The sequence below is a fragment of the Paroedura picta genome, chromosome 6 (assembly GCF_049243985.1).
Source record: "Paroedura picta isolate Pp20150507F chromosome 6, Ppicta_v3.0, whole genome shotgun sequence".
Lineage (NCBI taxonomy): Eukaryota > Metazoa > Chordata > Lepidosauria > Squamata > Gekkonidae > Paroedura > Paroedura picta.
In genome coordinates, this window is record NC_135374.1 from 13,613,560 (window position 1) to 13,636,296 (window position 22,737).

The following is a 22,737-nucleotide window of genomic DNA, read 5'->3' on the forward strand; positions in this document are numbered from 1 at the left end:
ATAGCGAGTCCCATGCTAGAAATTTAGTTCCCCAGACTGCATGCAGATCAGAAGATAAGGTTGTCAACAGGCAGGAGAGATCTATGCAACCTGAAACGGCTTTGGAGGAGCCATTCTTCGTAGACTTCCCTATTTGGTCCCAAGACCAAAGGCCTTCAGGAGAAGGTAGATATTGGCCGAAAAACAGAACGGCATTAGCAGAAAATTCCAGTGGGATCCGCCATTTTTCTATTCCTCGTTTTCTTTGAAGGCCCCTGGCTGGAGTTGCTGTAAGTTAGCAGCACCTTGATGGCACTTCACACATACACAGTCCTGGGTTTCCAATTTCCAGGTGGGACCTGTAGTTTTTTCCGGAATGACAACTTATCTCCAGGCTTTCTCAACCAGGGTTTCATGAAACCCTGGGGTGGGATGATAAGGGGAGGGGCCCTGGGTGGGCGTGTCCACAGCTCTGCTTCCCAACCATATTCTGCACGATTGCGCCCCTTCAGGAGTTTCCAAAGCCTGAAGAATGTTTCAGGAGTTTCACAGTGCTAAAAAAGTTGAGAAAGCCCTCCCCAAATTTCCATCCCCCCCCAAATCTCCAGACATTTCTCCAGGCCAGAGTTGGTAACCCTAAGCAGGGAGGAGCCTAATCAGATATCTCCTCACACAGAAATATTTGCTTTGTGCGTTGAACGGAGGCAACAGTCCTCAGGTGACGCCAAGAAAAAAGACTTTGCGCAACAGAAAAGCAATAAATATAAATTTCAGAAAGCCGATCGTGAGGAGAAGTCCCCAAACTCATCATTAACCGCACTGTCTTTCAAGTTTGGCAGAATGTTTCTCACAGCTAAAGGGTGGAAATGTGTGTGTGTTTAGGGGAGGGGGGGGGAGAGAAAACTGCATTCCTGTTGCAATAATCTTGTGTTGCGAGATACCTCCCTTGTAGAGTTCTAGTTCGGGATGCGGATTTCACAGTCTTCATCTACGCAGGGGGCTGGGGGAGAGGTTTCATTCCTGAAATTTAGTGGCAAGTCCAGGCTTCAGCAGGCTTGGCCCCGAGCCGGGGAGGAGGAGAGGGGGAAGAAAAGTCACATCATAAAACTTCCTTTGGCCCCGATCAAAAACGTTTTCAGGCAAAGAATTAAGCTTAACTTTAAAACTTGAGAGAGAGGGGGGTGGAGGGGAAAAGGGGGAGAGTTGGGAAAGGAAGGCAGGGGAGAAGATTGCCAAGCATTGCAGTGATTCAGGTTTACAAGAAGTAGTTATTGGTCAGAAATGAGTAAGTAATATTCCGAGTACTAATGCTATTTTATAGGAAGAACATTTTTTTGGAAAGTTTTTTTTAAATTACCGTTTAAAGAACAGAATAGAAAAAGATGGTTGGTTACGTATTATAACCCTCTCCCCAACAATTATCTAAATACATCGAAATAACGACTTGTTCAGATATTCTAAGTAATAGTATATTTTTATTTGATTTATATTTCGATTTAATGAGCCTCTTGTGGCGCAGAGTGGTAAGGCAGCAAAAATGCTGTCTGAAGCTGTCTGACCATGAAGCTGAGAGTTCAATCCCAGCAGCCGGCTCAAGGTTGACTCAGCCTTCCATCCTTCCGAGGTCGGTAAAATGAATACCCAGCTTGCTGGGGGGTAAACGGCAATGACTGGGGAAGGCACTGGCAAACCACCCCGTATTGAGTCTGCCATGAAAACGCTGGAGGGCGTCACCCCAAGGGTCAGACATGACTCGGTGCTTGCACAGGGGATACCTTTACCTTTACCTTTATTTTGATTTATCCTCGCCGTTCCTGAAAACCAGTCCCTGTCCATCAAGTGTATAACACACACACCTCTGTACACGACTCCCATGAACGATACGTGGGAACAGAAGAATAGGGTACCGCCTGAACTTCTCACATTCATTAACCTGCTCCAAACGGAAACCACATTTCTCGGTGTAACTCTGCCATGCGACAAATAAATAAATAAATATTTAAATATGTCAAGACCAGCAGGTGTATCTTGATTCCAGATGATATATTTGTACTTGAGTGCTATGCTTTGGCAGGTATGTACTGCATTTTATTTCTTGTATACCGTTCTAGTGTAAACCATAATAACTATACAATATAATATTCAAGGTGTAAGCTTTTGCGTGCAGGCGTGCCTTGAATAAAGCTTTGTGGGTCTTAAAGGTGCCACTGGACTAAAACATTGTTCTGCTGCTTCAAACCAACATGGCTACCCACCCGAACCTATGTTTTGTTCATTCTGTTTGTTCTGGAGGCAAGCAGAGAGGAAGTGGGCTCAAAGGGGCAGGATGTTTCCTGTTGAGCCAATCAGGACACTGGAGATTATTTCAAAAAAAAAAAAAAACATCAGGGAGTTTCTATTCTAACATGCTGAATACTCATCTCCTCCATTGCCCCCTACAGGTCATTCTTCATATGTTTCTGAATCATGCACACTATAGCTCTTGTATTTTCCAACCCTGAAATCCTCGAGAAGATTCCACTGGCTGATGGAACTAGGGTGAGGAGGGAACATAACTAGCTAGGTGGGCTTTGCTGCATTTGGACAAGAAGAATCCATTGGAAAAGAAACAGTATTCATAATTGAGCAACAGCCAAATATGCCTTTCATCTTGAGCTTAAAAAACACAAACAAAAAAACCAAAACCTTTCTTAATGAGTTTCTAGTATTCAGCTCCAAGAAGCGGTTCCACAGTAACATTTCCCTACAGGTTTGTGGAAGCATTACCTCAAACATCAAACATGCATATCTGAAGGATCATTTTTAGTTTGTTCTCCAACCTCCTTATTAGTCTTTCAAAACTGTAATGTTAGTGAGCTGGGTATTCCTTCTTTATTTCAGATGAAAGAAAATGTTCCCTGCCTTTTACTCAAGGGGAGACTTTGAAACAACAGGAGAGCTCCAAATGTCACCATTGCTATGAAGCGGCAGGCCTGCCAGCTTTGGCTTGGGAAGTTCTTGAGAAGTTTGAGCATGGTGCCAGCAGCCTTTGGGGAGAAAATGGTGCTCAGTTGGGACGTGAGGTCATAGAATCTGCCCCCCGAAGCTGCCATTTCCTTCAGAGGATCTGATCTTTGTATTCTGGAGATCAGTTGTAATTCTGTGGAAACTAGGCTCCACCTGGAGGTTGATAAAGCTTTGGAGAAAGCACAGGGTTCTATATGGACATCAGCTCCCATCGGATTGTGTTTCCAGTTGAAGGCTGGGTTGCCAGATCCCCTAGCCTCCAGCAGGGTAGGGGTCACAAATCTAGTTTGGGAAACTCCTGGAGATTTGGGGATGGAGCTTCGGCAGGAGAGGGGAGAACCATTCACCCTGCAAAGCATCCGTTTTCTGCAGGAGAATCGATCTCTGTAGTTTAGAGATAAGCTGCCATTCCAGGAGATCCCCCGGTCCCACCTGGAGGCTGGCATCCCTAGCTGGAGGATTTCAGTTAAACAAATGAGGAAGAAATCCATGAGAGCCTCTGCCTGTCAGATCCAGGTTGGGAAACTCCTGGAGACTTGGTGATGGACCTTGGGGAAGAGAAGGATCTCAGTAGTGGGATACAGTACCAAGGATCCCACCCTGTAAAACAGCCATTTTCTTCAGGAAATGATTTCTGTAGTCTGGAGATGAGCTGTAAAAGTGGGGGGGTCCCCAGTCCCCCCTGGAGGCTAATTTCAAGGAGGAGGAAGAGAAGAAGCATGCTTTAGGATGCTTTGGGCTGATCCTGCGTTGAGCAGGGGGTTGGACTAGATGGCCTGTATGGCCCCTTCCAACTCTATGGTTCTATGATTCTATGAAGAAGAACCAGCCACTGCTGGGAAACAAATGAAATGCTAAGTAGCACTAACAGAATGCAAATGTTTGACTCGTATTCTCCCCGCCCCCCCCCATCACTAATATATTCACTTGTATTGAATGCACTACTTCTGAAGAAAGTATCAAAATTATCCCTCCTAATTTTAGAAATGGGATCTGACTATTGTTGGATGTGATTGCAAACACAAACGGAGCTGGCAGGATTTGTCTCCAAACTGGTCCAGGAATATCTGTGATCGTTGCAAGATTTTGGATTCTGAGAAATAATAATCATAAAAATAAATAGTTTTCTAAAGCTGCAAGCAGCCTAGGAGCTTAGCTGGTCCCAGCGGTGGCAATTTGAGAATGTCTAGGGCCAGATCTGATTAATCAGTGTGCTATTTTTAATCTGCGATCAAGCCATTAGGTGATTAATCATACCAATTATTGCATCCAGCCTCGTTTTTAAAAAAGCCAGATTGCAAGCTCTGTTTTTTTGTGGGGTTTTTTTTGGTTGGCGGTGGGGTTTTTTCCAAATGGCATTTGGAATGTATACGAGCTGTTGTGAAGAGAAGGCATGTAACACATTAGAAGTGTGGTGCTGGTCAGAGGAATTATAATTTTGCAAACCACCCTGCTCAAGAACCAGCTTATGAGCTACTTTCGGGGTTGCCAACAGGCCTGGAGAGGAAAAAAAAGCCCTGTCCCTTTAATAGAGGCATGGAAATGAACAGAGGGAGGCAAATAAAAGACCACCTGGCAAACAGCATCCCATTAAGCCTCCATTAAAAGACTAAGATATTTTTCTTCTCCAGGCAGTCAGCAACCCAAAGTAGTGGAGATCAAAAGAGTAGGGAGCAGCCAATCCTGGTTCAAATCTCAGTTAGCAAAAGTCTGCTAGCAATCTTCTCTCGTTTGCAATGTGAGGATAATATCCGCTGACCTAATTTTGGCAGGAGCTGCATCTCAAACAGTAGAGTGCCTGCTTTGTACAGAGAAGGTTCCAGATTTATTCTCTGGATCCGAATTACTCAGCGTGGTCTGAAGGGGCCTTTCTCTCCCGGAGTCTCCAGAGGAACTACCAACTGTCAGGACCGACTGCAGTACTTTGTTCTATGTACAGAGACCCCAGTCTTAAAAACAAAACGCTGCAATTTAAGGCTACCAATCTCCAGAAACAGCCTGGAGGACTGGAAGGACAACCACGGACCACAGTTCATCTATGGCAGGGGTGGTCAAACTGCGGCCCTCCAGACGTCCATGGACTACAATTCCCAGGAGCCCCTGCCAGGAAACGCTCATGGGAATTGTAGTCCATGGACATCTGGAGGGCCGCAGTTTGACTACCCCTGATTTATGGCATTATATCTCACTGAGGTCTTTCCCCTTTCCCAGCTCCACCTCCAAAATCACTAGAAATCACCCAACTTGGAGTTGTTAACAGTAGTTATCAGGAACAGAAGGGCTTTTTTTGGATTGGGGGAGGGGGGGTTGATCCTGCCCACACGGTCTTAATGATCAAATACAGCAGGCTTTCTCCACCAGGGTTGTGTGAAAGCCCGGAGGTTTCATGCTGGCCTTGAAAGGGTTTCCCAAATGGGTATGAGTTAATTAATTTTTATTTTATATTTAATTTTATATTTTAAATTTGTTAAACATTTATTAAATTTGTTAAACATTTATATGATCATATATGGTCATGTTGATACCCCTCCCCTCCAAAATGGCCAGTGATGGGCCTGGAGAGGGTGGGAAGGGAAGGAGCCCCGCACGGGTGGATACACATCAACGCCTCCCAAACGTATTCTAACTGGTACCATTCTACACGTAGTTTAAACCCATTACTGCTGGTCCTATCCTCTGCTCCCAACAGGAGCCTTTCCCTGCCCTCCTCCAAATGACAACCTTTCAAATATTTCAAGAGAGCCATCATGTCCCCTCTCATCCTCCCCTTCTCCAGGCTGAACATTCCCAAGTCCCTCAGCCTTTCCTCACAGGGCTTGGTCCCCAGGCCTCGGATCATAGAACTGTGATATGCAGAGATTCAGCGCTGTGTTCCTAATACCTTCCTCTCACACTTTGGTTTTGATCTGAACCAAGTTCCCACTGGCCCGGTGGCTTTAGAAAAGGTTGGTAGCTGAGCGTCATAAAGCAATCGTTCAATATATCATGTAATAAGACCCTCCAGGGAGACCCACCCACTGCTGAGTTTGTTGGTTACAGGCCTATTCGTGTGGCGATTAAAGGAATTGCTGAAATAAGCATGCAAAATTGGAAAACTGCAAGTTAAAATATTAATGTTAACAGCACAGGGCTACTTGGCAGGCTGTGTGATAGAAGCTTATTTATCTGCAAAAGCTTCAGGACCAGATACTGGAACGGCAGCTGAAGAAGAGGGGTCTGTAACACAGAAGCATCTCTGACAGTAATCTTTAATGGGGCTGCCTAAACATTTTCATAGAATCATAGAATCATAGAACCATAGAGTTGGAAGGGGCCATACAGGCCATCTAGTCCAACCCCCTGCTCAATGCAGGATCAGCCCTAAGCATCCTGAAGCATCCAAGAAAAGTGTGTATCCAAGAAAAGTGTGTAACCCTCTCTATTTTGGAGAGGGTTCAGAACTGGGACAGGGGCAAAATGGGCATCCCCCTTTATTATGGTTTATTATGGTTTATGACAGGCAGCTGTGGAAAGTAATATATCAACTTAACAGTAGACATGCTGGATTAGACCAATGGTCCAGCCAGTCCCGTGTCCAGTTTCTGGCTGTGGCCAGTTAGATGCAACAGGGAAATCCACACGTACTGCTCACCCCACCACAGAGCTGAAATGACAGATTTCTGCTCCAGGACCCCAGTAACCAGAAAACAGGAATCAAAACTCACAGGTGAAACATCTTTTCGAATTGTCTGGCCGCAACATAACTTTGCTTTTATTAATCAGCTGATCCATGACTCTGGAAGGCCAATATACAAGATGCTGGGGACCTCTGCCTTCCATAAGAAATGTATGTGAATGGGCCAGTAACTTCCATTTCAGTGTAACTGAAGAAGTGTGCATGCACATAAAACCTTGGTGTAGTGGCTAAGACCAGCAGCCTCTCCTCTGAGAACCGGGTTTGATTCCTCACATCTCCTCCCTATGCAGCTGGCTGGGTGACTTTAGGCTAGTCACGGTCCTGTTAGAGCTGTTCTCACAGAACAGTTCTTTCAGAGGTCTCTTAGCCCCACTTACCTCGCTCGGTGTCTGTTGTGGGGAGAGGAAGGGAAGGCAATTGTAAACCGCTTTGAGACTCCTTCGGGTAGTGAAAAGTGGAGTATAAAATCTAACTTTTCTTCTTATCTAGTCCAGCATTCTGCTTCCAGCCACAGTCAGAGGAATGTTCACAGGCTGGGAGCAGAAGCAAAAAACTATTCTTTGACCTCAATTTCTCCTGTTCAGAAGGCTGCTTAACATGGAAGTAACATGTAGCTATTATGGCTCATAGCCAATGACAATTTTAGCTTCTAAAAATAGTCTAATTCCTTTGTAAAACCTGATGGAGAGTCCTGTGAAATTTTTATTTAGAGGGGGGGGGGAAGGAATCTGCATACTTTTAAACCAGTTTTTAAACCCCCCTTCCTTTGGGAAAAGCACCGTACCCTAACATTTACTGATGGCGGTTCAACCACAAAAGTTAAAACAGATTATAAGATTAATGTAGACCTTTGCCAGTTTTTGCAAATATTGTTTCCTGGATTCAGGCCTGGAGGGCACAACAATTTAAACCGATGCTTATCTCAGCTAGATTTGTAGCTGGAGAGGCCTGCCGTTCGCCTTTCGGGGGCTGACACAGATTCACATCTCCGCTGCCGCCTGCTTGGACTTCTCACAGTCGTTCCCACCAATCAGCGCTCGGATCCGGCCCCAGGGGAAGTCTCAGGCATCCCACTTTGGCAGAGGATCCGATTCCCATGGAAGGAAGCTCAGATTTTTTACACCCACCCACCCATTCAACATGAGATGGCCACATTCTCATACATTCTACTCATTTCCTCGCAGACTTTCCTCCTCAGCAAGAAGAAAAACCATCTTGTGAATGGCAAAGGAATGTCCTCGACAGTCATGTCCCTCTGAAATGAGGGACTCAGAAGGAAATAAAAGGCCACAAAACGGCCAAATGTTTCTTTTTCTACTGTATAGTTAAAATCTTGCTTGCTTGCCTCTCTCTGTCTCTGTCTCTGTCTCTGTCTCTGTCTCTCCCTTCCCAGCCTAGAATTCCACAGAGCAGCAGGAAATTTCTAGATATACTGTTTGAAACCATGGGCTAAAAGGACTGATACACATTTATCCACATCCCATGTAATTTTCAGATCATTATTTCTGAGTAAGAAGAGGACAATTTCTGGAAAGTAGGGGGGTAAGTGGATGCTTAATAGGGGCGTAATATGGTGGTTCGTGAGAGGCACAAACATAGGACGCTAAAGCAAAATATGAAAAGGTGTATTTATTATCTGGAGGTCAACAAGAGCAGATTCTGTCAGCATATACTTTGCCTGCAAACCTGCTTTGTCAAACCACAGAAGGAATGATGCTTAACCCAGCAAACAAGAATGCCTTAGGAACTATGGGTCTTTCTTTCTTTCTTTCTTTCTTTCTTTCTTTCTTTCTTTCTTTCTTTCTTTCTTTCTTTCTTTCTTTCTTTCTTTCTTTCTTTCTTCCTTCCTTCCTTCCTTCCTTCCTTCCTTCCTTCCTTCCTTCCTTCCTTCCTTCCTTCCTTCCTTCCTTCCTTCCCTGGGGGAGGCTGGGATCCCCTGCTGCCAGCCCTGCACCCAGCCACCAATCAGCTGACCAAGGGCCAAGGGGAGGGCTTGCCAGTAGAAAAAAGAAGGCCTAAGTCACATTGCTGGTATCACACATAAAGTACTGCCATCACACTAGCAACATCCATACAGACGCTCTGGTATTTGGGCAAAAATATGGTGAAATTGGCTTCTACCATAGAGTTTCCCCCCCAAATACCAGAGTAACACCTGGAAGTCACTGGGATGATGACATCACTTCCTGTGGCCTAAGCCTTCTTTCTACTGGTAAGGGCCCACCGCTGTCCCTTGCTGGGAACTTTACTAGAACCACTACAGAGAAGGTTCGTGTGTGTGCTGAAGATGTCAGCACCCAGCAAAAAGACAGCTCAGTCAGCAAAGCTAGCGGCCATACGCAGAACGCTGCTTTTGATTTAAAACCACGCACCCAGGCAAAGGGGGGGGGGAGGAGACCTGTCTACACAGCAACGAAAATAGTCTCTGTCACTGTAGCGATGGCACCTCCGTCGGCAACCTTAAGCGACACCGAGTCCAGACCTTGGCTGTCTCATCGGTAGCTCTGGCTGTCCCCACGCATTAAGAGTACTTAGTTCCTTCTGTCCATGTGGTACACAGGATTAACAAATTTATAATTTATGGGCCTTTTACAGTGCAGCTGAAAATATTTCTATACAGAAGGCCTATTCATCAGTGTCTCCTAAAGGCTCAACAAAGAAGGTGATTGATGGTTATATACGGTTTCTTTAGTGCTCCTGTTCTTGCCGTAGTAAATAATTCTGAGCTAACCTCTTTTTCACTGCCTCCAATACTCATGACATAATTTCGACTCACAGCCTGATCTATTTACTCTGACCTGGTAGCAGAAAGAGGCCTTGAAGTGGGCCTACAGGCCACGACAGGAGCACCTATTTTACGGCCCGGCAGCAGAAGCATGTGCACAACATGGCCAGTGTCTGATTCTGGTGGCGGTGCTGCTTTGAATGCATGTAAACACAAATGAATGTAGCCAAGAAGATAAACTGAAACTAGCAAGGGTTAGTAGACCTGGGCTTGGACCCACGTCCAAGAGCCAGTTGAGAGCCAGTTTGGTGTAATGGGTTTGATTCTGGACTCTCCCACATGCAACCAGCTGGGTGACCTTGGGCTCGCCATGGCACTGATAAAACTGTTCTGACCCAGCAGTGATTTCAGGGCTCTCTCAGCCTCACCCACCTCACAGGGTGTCTGTTGTGGGGAGAGGAAAGGGAAGGCGACTGTAAGCTGCTTTGAGCCTCCTTCGGGTAGAGAAAAGCGGCACATAAGAACCAACTCTTTTTCTTTCTTTCTTTCTTTCTTTCTTTCTTTCTTTCTTTCTTTCTCTCTCTCTCTCTCTCTCTCTCTCTCTCTCTCTCTCTCTCTCTCTCTCTCTCTCTCTCTCTCTCTCTCTCTCTCTCTCTCTCTCTCTTCCTTCCTTCTTCTTCTTCTTCTTCTTCTTCTTCTTCTTCTTCTTCTTCTTCTTCTTCTTCTTCTTCTTCTTCTTCTTCTTCTTCTTCTTCTTCTTCTTCATGTGTGCTTTTCCATGGGTGCAAATTTCCGCACGTCATTCTAGCCTGCCTATCCTGCAGCAGTCCAAAATGTACTTTGGTTAAGAATGTAGGATTAGTATTTAGGAGACCTGGTTTTGAATCCCCGTGTGCCATGGAAGCTTGCTGGATGACCGTGGGCCAGTCATGCACTCTCAGCCTAACCTGCTTCACAGGGTTGTTGCTTTTTTAACTTATTTATTTATTATTTGTTTTGTAAGGCAGGCCCTCTTGGATCAAATGGGAGGAGAGGAGAATGAAGTAAGAGACTGTGGATCCCGGATGGAGTATAAAGACAGTAAATATAATAAATGAAGTGAAGCAATTAAAATTAAACGGTGCAATAAAAACACAGATCCCTATTGGGTTGACTTGAGGTTACAGGCACCCCAGAGCATGGGATGGTGTCATAATCTTGGGAATGTTTTCATCAGCAACTTCAAGCAGAGGGGCAGAGGGCAGATCTAGTTTGAGGCTCCGCAGCTGCAAGATCTAGGTGCTGCATAGTAGCTGCGAGGTTCATAGAATCATATTGCAAAAAACAGACATGCAATAGCCATTGCTGGTGAAAAGATCGAATGTGTTCAAGAATTCATTTTTCTTTCAAGAATTCATTTTTCTTGGATCTTGAATGGACCCAAGTGGTGGTTGCAGGATGGAAATGAAATGGCAAATTGCTCTAGGTCGTTCAGCATTGATAAGCTTGAACCGAGCAAGGAAAAGCAAGGATATTAGGCCTGATCTGCAAGCACAGATAAGTTCAATCTATCGTATTTCCAATAGCCACTTATAGCTGGGAAAGTTGGACGATGAATAAATCAGACAGAAGGAGAATTGATTCATTTAAACTCTGGTGCTGAAAAAGGCCTCTGCAGACAGCAAAAGTCACAAAAAAAGGAAACATTCCCGTGCATAAAGCCTGAAAGATCATTGGAAGGTAAAATCACGACACTCCGGCTCACTTATTTTGGCTATATCATGCGGTCCCACTCAGTGGAGAGAGCAATAATGCTAGGACGGGTCAGTGGTAAAAGTAATCCAGGCCAACCAAGAACACATTGGATAGATGCGATCAAAACAGACAGTGGCCAGAGCATCATTCAACTAAAAGAAGGGGCGCAAGATCGAAAAATGTGGCAACTGTTGACCCATAGGATCACCAAGAGCCGGACATGATTGAACAGCTAACATCACATCGTAAAATCATAAAGCTGGAAGGGGCCAAGACGTAAGACTAAGAAGGGCAATATAGAAATAGACAAAGCCAACAAACGAATAAACAGATACAGGATCAATGCAAGATCAGCCTAAAGCATCCAGGATAAGTATTTGTTCAGCCGCTGCTTGAAGAAGAACAAGAGTTGGTTCTTATATGCCGCTTTTCTCTCCCCGAAGGAGTCTCAGAGCGGCTTACAGTCGCCTTCCCTTTCCTCTCCCCACAACAGAAACCCTGTGAGGTGGGTGAGGCTGAGAGAGCCCTGATATTCTTGCTCAGTCAGAACAGCTTTATCATCGCCGTGGCAAGCCCAAGGTCACCCAGCTGGCTGCATGTGGGGGAGCGCAGAATCGAACCCGGCATGCCAGATTAGAAGTCCGCACTCCTAACCACTACACCAAACTGCCGGGGAGGGGGAGCTCACCATCTCCTTGGGCAGCTGATTCCACCGCTGAACTACTGTAGTGTAAACACTATTGAGAGGGCTGGATCAGGGTCCACAGGCCATTGGTATAATTTGTAATAGAAAATGGCAATTACGTGGTGGGATATTGCTGAGGAACGCAAGGTCGAGAAGGGATTTCTCTGCAAGCCGCTATTATTGTAATTCATCAAAGCAATGGTTGGTTTACCAAAAGCAGTAGCAACCGACATTGCTTGGACCATGATTTTGTTAAGGGCATAACTGTGGGGTAGTATTGAAGGATTCGAGAGAAATGTCACCATTAGCAGCAGTTCTCAGTTCAGAAGAGGTCGGATAGAAGAAGAGAAGAAGAAGAGTTGGTTCTTATATGCTGCTTTTCTCTAACCGAAGGAGGCTCAAAGCGGCTTCCAGTTGCCTTCCCATTCCTCTCCCCACAACAGACACCCTGTGAGGTGGGTGAGGCTGAGAGAGCCCTGATATCACTGCCCGGCCAGAACAGTTTTCTCAGTGCCATGGCGAGGACAAGGTCACCCAGCTGGCTGCAAGTGGGGGAGGGCAGAATCGAACCTGGTATGCCAGATTACAAGTCCGCACTCCTAACCACTACACCAAACTGGCTAGGGATTTTGTTTAACGTCCCAAATATATAAACCGAGCTCTAAAGAATGCAACCCCCTCCCTGATGCCGACAGGATATTTGGGAGCTCCCATTTCCGAAACAAAAAACCTGCCATCCTCTTTGCCATGAATGATTAATTTGAAGGGCCAAGATATTGTTCGGATTCATTGCTTCATATACCAGTTTTTGGGGGCCAAGTTCTCCAGTTAGCATACTGACAGATCTCCTGTTGCTCTTTGCTGTAAACAGAGCCCCCGCCCACTCAAAACACAGCCCTGGACATGAATCATTAGCTTTGCATTCTGAGCACAGCTTTCCAAATACAATGACCCCACTGTAATACTTAAGGCTCCCATTTGCCTGCTTATGGCTGTAGCCCACGGATGGTCCTCATTTTGGGAGAAGGGGAACATGATCATCCTGGGGGGAATCATCCTGCAAGTGACAAAGGGTAGATCTAGGGATCACCAGACACTCTCCAGTAAGAAATTCTGGTTTTATTGTAGAGCTCACCATAGAATTTCTGGTTCTAGGAATCGCCAGGAACTCTGTGGTAAGAACTTTCTGGCAGCTGAGGAAGCCTTCTTCTTCCTTTTAACTTTTCTTCTGGATGCTTCTCCTCTGCAACTCTTCTGCTGGCTGTCAGGCACTGCACAGCAATCACGGTTGCCAACCTCCAGATGGTGGCTGGAGATTTCCCATTTTTGCAATATAACAGAGAACAGTTCACCTGGAAAAAATGGCCACTTTGGGAGGTGGGTTGTGTGGCATTCTACCCCGCTGAAGTCCCTCTGTTCCCCAAACCCCACCCTCCTCAGGCTGCACCCCCAACATCTCTAAGTATTTCCCATAACGGCAACCCTACTAAGGCTGGCAACCAGTGGGAGTCTTATATAGATGGAGAGAAACTTTGTGTGTCTACATGTAACATCATGACGCCACGTTCAGTGAGGACTAGGAATTCAGTCCTCTCTATGGATGTTTTGATCACAGAAATCTGCCAGTTCCTAGAGTATTGTGACATCTCAGCATTGCATGTCATTGCTTCCCATCGCCACCCTTGGCAGGGAGGGAAATAGGAGGGTAGACCTCAAGGTAGGGTTGCCAAGTCCCCCACCACCACCATTGGCCAGATCCAGGTTAGTGATGGGGTGGAGTTTGGGGAGGACAGGGACCTCAGTGAGGAACAATGCCACAGAATCCACCCTCTAAAACAATGGCTCTCAACCTGGGGGTCATGACCCCTAGGGGGATCAATCGATTTTTCCCCAGGAGTGGCTGCTGCCCCCGCTGCTGCCTTCCTAATGGCACAAGGGTTGCGCACTGTTTCTGTGATCATCAGCGTGTCGGAGCGTGCAACCCTCGACCCCCTTTGGGTTCCCACTGCCACCATGATGCCACGGTGGCAGCCACGGCAACCCAAAGGGGGTTGCGCCATCAGGTACGTTGAGAACCACTGCTCTAAAGCATCTATTTTCTCCAGGTGGACTGATCTCTCTAGTCTGGAGATGAACTGGGATCCCCGGTCTCTCCTGGAAGATGCCATCCCTACTTTGTGGGATGAAATGCCATAGAATCCACCCTCCAAAGCAGCCCTTTTCTCCAGGAAAACTGATCTTTTTAGTATGGAGATCAATTGTAATTCCAGATCACCAAGTACTGCTTGGAAGCTGGCAGCCTGAGTGAGCACCGTGTTGCCTTGTATATAAGATTTCTGTGCTGCTTTTCTACCTCTGAAACGCTACATTCTGCACTATGTTGACTTGGGCTGTTTGCAGGTCACACTGTGATTTAATTTTGTATTCTCAGTCCCATATCATTGTTCACGGGCTGACCTATACTCTACGATCACATTTCCCCCACCCTCAGCGAGAAAGGCTGAATGAACTCAATTCTATTTTCTAAAGAGAAATCTATAGCAGGTTTAGAAGCTCCGCTGGTAGGATTATTGAGGGATGTTTTCAGTTTTGAGGAGATTGATGAGTTTTTCACACAGTGGCCTATTATGCATGAGTGTTTTCCTTTGCTTTCACCATGCATGTCTGTTGTGTTTTCTTTTTCGTTCTCCATTGATTTTTCTCCCTTTAGCACTCAGTTTGCTTTCTGGTCACTGTTTCCCTATGTTTTCTAAGAGTGATTTTGTGTTGGTTTTTCCCTTGCTACGCTTCCAAGCCAAAGGTAGTTCAAAAGCATACATATTCCTTTGGTTCTCTGCCCTTTTCTGTCCCTTGGAGGCCACTCTACCACCCACACAGAAGTCAATCCTCCAACTCTGCACCTTCTGCCATCCTTGCCTCTTCATTGGTATTCAAGCTCCACTATTGCTTACTTTTTTCCATCATGCAAATGTTTGCTGTTTAGCAAGCGGAATGAGTCTATTGATATGAGTTTATCGTTACACTAGGATTGCTAGGGGGAAAGTGTTGACAGGAAAAGCTTTAAAAGTTTTGCAAGAGATAGTGTTGTCCTGCAATTCTTTGGCTAAGTATGCTTCAGCTCTCTGAGAAACCTCTTCTCAAGCTCTGAAAGGGTGGAAAGCGGAAAGAGGTCAAGACCGGCATCAGGTTGTATGCCACCGATCGAAGAAGAAGAAGAAGAAGGAGGAGTTGGTTCTTATATGCCACTTTCCCCTACCCGAAGGCGGCTCAAAGTGGCTTACATTCAGTTGCCTTCCCATTCCTCTCCCCACAACAGACACCCTGTGAAGTGGGTGAGGCTGAGAGAGCCTTGATATCACTGCTCAGTCAGAACAGTTTTATCAGTGCCGTGGTGAGTCCAAAATCACCCAGTTGGCTGCATGTGGGGGAGTGCAGAATTGAACCCGGCATGCCAGATTAGAAGTCCGCACTCCTAACCACTACACCAAACTGGCTCTCGAGCCCAGCAGTGAGCAAAGCCAAGGGCTACTTAATGTGTTTTGACTGTATTTCTTTGTGTTCCCTTTCTTGCAAGGGACTGAACAACGAGGATTTTAATGGAAGGGTGGGGAGGAGGGGGGGGATCAAGACCAGCATCAGATTTTGTACCACTGATAAGCCCTTCAGCAAGCGTGGCAGCCACCACTCCTGAGTTGGTGTGTATATGCAGTTAAGTTTTTAAAAGTGCATCTGACAAAACCATTACCCATTATGGTGTTTACACAGTAGGCTGACACCTTCCATAAAAGTCCTCGTGGTTCAGACCCTTGCACGAAAGGGAACACAAAGAAATGCAGTAAAAAAGAATTGTGAAACCGGCAAAACATCTTTTGAGTCTGACTACAGCAGCAGCCAAGTGCCGTTTTGTTTATATCTAAGGCTGATTCTCCAACACAAACCCCCTTCATTGCCACACAAGCGCCATCTTGTTTACCCTTGTTGTTTTACATTTTTATTTTTTGTCCAGTCCTCATGAGTCCTTAGAAGGCCAGATCCTGAAGATGAAACTCAGATACTTTGGCCGCCTCATGAGAAGGAAGGACTCCCTGGAGAAGAGCCTAATGCTGGGAGCGATTGAGGGCAAAAGAAGAAGGGGACGACAGAGAATGAGGTGGCTGGATGGAGTCACTGAAGCAGTCGGTACGAGCTTAAATGGACTCCGGGGAACGGTAGAGGACAGGAAGGCCTGGAGGATCATTGTCCATGGGGTCGCGATGGGTCGGACACAACTTCGCACCTAACAACAACTACATGAGTCTAGCAATGGTCTGGGACTATCGCTTGTTTTGGTTTGCTGGGAAAAATATGTGCTCCTTTGGCAGCTCTTCAAGAAGCCACTTTGCAAGCTCTGAAAGGGGAGAAGAAGAAGAAGAGAGCAGATGAGCAATGAAAAAGGGGGGTGGAGGAGGGTGGAGACTCTTCAGCTTTTTTAACAGCTGCCAATAACACAACAGAGAATCCACTAGAGCTGGGCAATACAAAAAGGCAGCTTTGCAGCTGATTTAGTCAATTTTTTAAAAAAAGTTTGATCAGTTTCAGGATTAAAAAAAAAGAAAACTGTGCCAGCATTCCTTTTCATTCAAGGAACTGATTCAAATGGGTAGCCGTGTCGGTCTGAAGTAGCACAATAAAACCAGAGTCCAGTAGCACCTTTAAGACCAACAAAGATTTATTCAAGGCGTGAATAAATCTTTGTTGGTCCTAAAGGTGCTACTGGACTCTGATTTTGTTCAAGGAACTGGACCACCAGGATTTAAATGGAAGGTGCTTGCTTGGGACTACTATGCAGCTGCAATAAGACAATTGCATAATTATAAACAAAACACAAGCCTTTGGACACCCCCCCCCCCCCCACATGTCACAAGGGATGTTCCTACCCCAAATAAGAAAAACTACATTTTTGCTTGTAGCAGCAGAATAAATAAATCAGAGAAAAAAGAGTGGTGTGTATGACAGGCACAGAAGTCAAGCTTAAAGTCAAGCTTAAAGGCTTGACTGTTAGGATCCTCTGGAGCAAGCTCTATGTCAGGGGTAGTCAAACTGCGGCCCTCCAGATGTCCATGGACTACAATTCCCAGAAGCCCCTGCCAGCATTTGCTGGCAGGGGCTTCTGGGAATTGTAGTCCATGGACATCTGGAGGGCCGCAGTTTGACTACCCCTGCTCTATGTGTATGATAGGTCCTTGTCAACAAGGGTTTGCAAAAAAACAACACTCTACTATTTGTGCTGACACTACACATCTTGTACACAGACATTTGATAGCAACCTTTCTCTGGAGGTCATCCGCCTTCGCCTCCAAAAAAAGAGAAAGAAGTGGGACAAAAAGCATACAAAATATACTGTTTGGTTCCCTGTCTTCCAAGAAACCAAGCAGGTCTCCTTCACGTCTGCTTTTGGTCCCTAAAGACTGAAAGCATGGACCTAGCAAATCCTATTGTAAACCTTTCTCCCCCCCAATTGACACAACGTGCCTGTGAAAGGCAGAGAAATAAGCCTTTTGCTTTCGTTTAGCGAGCACTAGCTGATAAAGCCATGTCTCCAAGTGTTTTCTGGAGACTAGGGAGCCAGAAAAAATCAGAGCGTTATCAGCTCTGGCTAAAGACAATGACGGCACTCAGCCTACCAATGTGATACTAGAGAGCTACAACTGTTTTTCCATGACCCGAGTGAGCTCATGATTCACTTTTTAAAACGAAACGAACAGAAAGATGGAATCGACAAGAGTCCAGCCACGGTTGTTAGGAAGATCCATTGCTTACTGTGTTTGCTAAAGACATTAAGGGGCAGAGAAATAATTTTCTACGCCTCAAGCTTCTGCAAATGAGTTTCCCTCTTTCTGAGCTGATTCTTTGGTAGAGGCGGGAAATGGAAAGTCAGAAAGACAGATAGCAAAGTAAGTTTGGGGAAACATGCATTTGCAGAGCTGTCCCAAACGCGGTGCCCACGGCACCTGCTGATAGCTTTTCTGGAGTCTGCCAGGCGTTTTTAGAAAGTGGGGTGGGATAAGTGGGGCGTTTGTCCAGCAGGACTTCTGACTCACCACTGAGGATGGGTTGTGCAGGTTTTTCAAAAGTTATTTGGCAGCAGCTGCCACCACAGCACAAACACTGCATGACTGGAGGTAAGCTGTGCATGTCAGAAAACATTTTAAACATTGCCTTCATTTTTTAAAAGTATCCTGTTAAACAAAGCTTCTGTCTAAACTGTTCAACGGTTACAATGAACTGTGGTCCTGGAGCATCTAGCCACAGTGATCCATGCAATGGTCACCTCTAGAATGAATGTCTGTAATTCGCTCTACGCTCTATCTTGCTCTAACTCACTCTATCCCAGCTCCGGAAACTAAAACTGGTCCAGAATGCAGCGGGCAGGGTCTTCACAGGAACACCTTTGAGAGTCCGTATCTGGACTGTGCTCCAGCAGCTGCACTGGCTCCCAGTTGAATTCCAGATCAGGTTTAAAGTTCTGGTAATTACTTTTAAGGTCATTCATGGTGTGGGATAGGTGCACTTGTGGGACAAACTTACTGTCTATGCCCCCCCCCCCCCCAAGAGCACCGTGTGCGGCCAATTCTGACTGGCCAACAGTCCCTTGAACCAAGGAAGTACGTCTGGCCTCAACCAGGCTAGGAAGAAGAGTTGGTTCTTATATGCCACTTTTCTCTACCTGAAGGAGTCTCAAAGCGGCTTACAATCACTTTCCTTTTCCTCTCCCCACAACAGACACCCTGTGAGGAAAGTGAGGCTGAGAGAGCCCTGATATCACTGAAGAAGAGATATCCTTGCTCAGTCAGAACAGCTTTATCAGTGCTGTGGCGAGCCCAAGGTCACCCAGCTGGCTGCGTGTGGGGGAGCACGGAATCACACCTGGCTCGCCAGATAAGAAGTCCGCACTCCTAACCACTACACCAAGACTTGGGAAACTAGTAGGCACAATTGCATTCCATAATTCTGCACATTAGTTCTACACTGTCTGACTCCTCAGACCTGGTTAGACCAGCCACACCAAACCCTTCTCACAATTGACTCTGCATGACGCCCCCTCCTCACCATGGTATTATTTAGCAAAAGCAGGTGGTTTCATTTGGTTCAGGCCTTCTCCTGTCCTGCTTGAACCAGCCTGAATCTGTATCAGCAGTTGTTCATATGTAGATTTGGAGCCCACCTAAAATTTCAGAGTTTTCCTCTTTAAAGAAAAAAAATTCTTCCTCAGCAGACCTTTAATCTCTCATCCAAGTGATTCCTGGTGGTCTTGAATCCCTGGATCAGTATTTGGGGGTGGAGTGGGAAGGGGGGAAGTTGTGCTTCCGTCCAAGGAAATTGTGGGCAGGATCTGACACATGTACTGGCAGAGCGCTCATACAAATGATTAAATAATAACCCTCAAGTTCAATATTCTATACATGAGTCTGTACCATACCTAAATACGGGATCTTCTGCCCAACATCTTGCTGGTGTGGTAGATTACGGAATATTAGAATGCAGGACGTTATTTATGTCTCCCAAGATATCTGACCTGCCTTTCTGCTCAAAGAGTACACCATTATTGTTCCGTATTTCCTACCCAGCCAAAATTCTCCTCGGGTCTCCTGGTAACTTTCTTTGCAGCCGCGATGGAGGCCCCACAGAAAGAGCGAATACCGTTTTAAGCAAGTTATTGCTGCTCTTTTTATTTTATTTTTTTCTCAAATATATTCTTTGCACTGCTTCCAAAATTTCTGAACGGTTATAAAAGTCCCCATTGTGTCTCCTTACTGGCTGACAGACTGCTGGAGAAATTGAATAAAAGTTTAAGGGAACATTGTCTAGAACAGGGGTAGTCAAACTGCGGCCCTCCAGATGTCCATGGACTACAATTCCCAGGGGCCCCTGCCAGCATTCGCTGGCAGGGGCTCCTGGGAATTGTAGTCCATGGACATCTGGAGGGCCGCAGTTTGACTACCCCTGGTCTAGAAGGTTAGGTGAAAAAAACATAATGGGCAAAGAATTCCAGAGAGAGAATAAACTACGGCTTGGCAATCAGGGCTACGCCAGATGTCCTGTCTACTCTGAAATAAGGGTTATCCCTTTAAATAAGTGGAACATAACCAGGTTAGCCTCAGAATAAGCCTGTTTTAAAGTGCTCCGTGGAGGAGATGCTACAAGGATACCGTGCTTTTTTGCCTTTCGCGAGGGGGGGGGGAAATAACTTTCATCTGGTGACTTTGACGTAATTTCACCAGTTAACAAAACTCAGGCGAGCATCTTCCAAACAGATAATAAATCACCAAGCGGGTCTTTTGTGAAGTGTCACCGTCTGTCGGGAGGGAGAAAGAAAGAAAGACCTCAGTGCAAACCGTTTATAACGAAACAACAAAGAGGGTTTTCTAAAACCCAACAAAAACAAAACGGCGTTTCGTGTTTTCGAGGCCTTCGGCAAAGTCTTCGGGGACCTCTCCCGTCAGGTTCAGCTTGCTTTTTATCACAGTTAGTCACCCACAGGGGCCCTTTCACGGGTTGCCATAGCAGCCATGGGGCGGGTGCAGCGGGTCTCCCTCGCAGGCCGTTCGGGTAACATTAGGAGTCTGAGTATCTGTGAAAGAACCGGCTGCATTCCCAAACCAGATGCACGCCGGTTCTTGCGGAGGGAAAGGCTGCGGTCGAAATGAGTCACGGCAAGTTCAAATGGCCTTGGAGTCGGCCAAGCTGGCTGTCCTTGAAGAAGACGAGCCGAAGAAGGAGAGTTGGTTTTTATATTCCACTTTTCCCCCTACTTTAAGGCGTCTCAAAGTGGATGACAATCACCTCCCCTTTCTGTCCCCATAAGAGGTTCCTTGTGAGGCAGGTGGGGCTGAGAGAGCTCTGAGAGAACTGTGACTGGCTCAAGGTCACCCAGCAGGCTTCATGTGTCTCGAAGCAGCTCACAATCCCCTTCCCTTCCTCTCCCCACAACAGGCACCTTGTGAGGTAGGTGGGGCTAAGAGAGCTCTGAAAGAACTGTTCACCATCGCCTTCCTCTCTTCCTACAACAAGCGTCTTATGAAGTGGGTGCGGCTGAGAGAGCTATAAGAGAATTGAAACTCATCAAAGGTCACTGCCACTGGGCCGAGGTCCCTCCTTCATTTGTCTTAAAGTGATTCATAATCACCTTCTTTTCTCCTCCCCACAACAAACATCTTGTGAGGCAAGGGCTAAGAGAGCTCTGAAAGAACTGTGACCTGCTCAAGGTGACCCAGAAAGCCTCATGTACCTCAAAGTGGTTTCCATTTGCCGTCCCTTCCTCCCCATACAACAGATACCTTGCCCAGTAGGCGGGGCAGAGAGAGTTCTGACAGAACTGTGACCGGCCCAAGGTCTTCATGTGATTCAGAACGGTTCACCATCACCTTCCCTTCCCCTCCCTCCAACTGGCATCTTATGAGGTAGATGGGGCTGCGAGATCTCTGAGAGAACTGGGACTGGCCCAAGGTCACCCAGAATGTGGAGCAGACATGAAGAATCACGCCTGGTTCTCCAGATCAGAGTCCACCGCTCTTAACCCCTAACCATCCTGGTTGCCAAGGGACCACTTGGCTTAGCTATGCCAACAACCAGCACAAACCTACAGCAGGAGGTACCTGACAGGACGGCCCGCCGAAGCCTGGAATTCCCCAGCAGACTGTCGGGAGCGTGATTTACCAAAACGGTGCCTACTGATGCCATAATGTCACTCCTGGCTGCCTAACCAGAAGCGCTGAAGCCTCCTGGGACGCTCTAGAATTCACCCGAAAAGAGCTCTGGAGCAATACTTGAGTTTCCTGCTTGCAGAAATGACACTGTGATGGATGCCATTGTGCCCCACCCATTCCCCCCCTGACTCCATAGAGTGCTGGCAGAGGAAGAAGAGAGCCTGTGAGAGTTTTCCTGCTAGCAGCAGGCCAATAACAAGCCTAGAGAGTGATCATCTGACAGTAGCACCTTTAAGACTAACCAAGACTTATTCAGCGCATGAGCTTTCGAGTGCAAGGAAGAGTGCTTGCATTTGAAAGCTCATGCGCTGAATAAATCTTGGTTGGTCTTAAAGGTGATACAGGACTCTGATTTTATTGTGCTACTTCAGACCAACATGGCTACCCATTTGAATCCATTTGACAACAACGATCACCATTCGTTGAAAAGTCTGACCAAGATGGTTCTGGAGACTCTGGCTGAGTTGCCAGGTGTTGGCTCTGCTCCCAGCGGCCCTGTAGAGCAGAAGCATGCCAGGACATTCTGGGAGATGTTCTGATAGTGCCACACACCGTTCTTTATCAGCTTCAAGCTTTTATCGGTTTAGCAAACAGTGTCCGATTGACCCCTTGGAACCGATCCAGCGCGCCCGACTAGAATCACTATTGGGAGAAGTGAGCTGAACTCATCTCCACGTGATCAGAAATTTAACAGTGCATCAGCTTCCTCGCACCACATCCCTTGCCAGAGATGAGACGAAAAGAACTCCCTGTTTCCTGTGAAGGTTTCCTACAGCATCAACCCCCACTCCCTTAATTTTTGATAATTGCTTTGAACATGTTGGCTGGTACATGTTAGAACGTGTCGGCCAATTCTGTCAGTGGTGCCTTCACAATAGAAGGTGGTGACATCACCACCTAGGCCAAAACGACTTGGCTGCATAACACTGTGTTGCCATCCCAATGACAACACGATGATCCCTGATTGGCTGGAAGCCCACATGTGAGTAATCCAGGATGGTGAAAGAAGACCAAAGCAGACAAAAATGGCCTTCGAGCAGCAGTTACTGCCAGGGAACATGAAGTAAAAGAATAGATTCTCACAGCAAAAGCATTCCCCCACCCCCTACCCACAAGGATGGCTTATAATCGACCCTTCTTCAGTAGGAAATTGATATACAGGAGAACACTGGATGCAGCCCTGATC

The 22,737-nt window shown here is 46.3% G+C and overlaps 1 protein-coding gene across 1 annotated transcript in view; it reads right to left on the reverse strand.

The window, feature by feature from the left end:
- The window catches only part of MAML2 (mastermind like transcriptional coactivator 2), a 179,320-nt gene that overhangs the window by 27,470 nt on the left and 129,113 nt on the right, over positions 1–22,737 (reverse strand). The gene's annotated exons all lie outside the window — the stretch shown is intronic.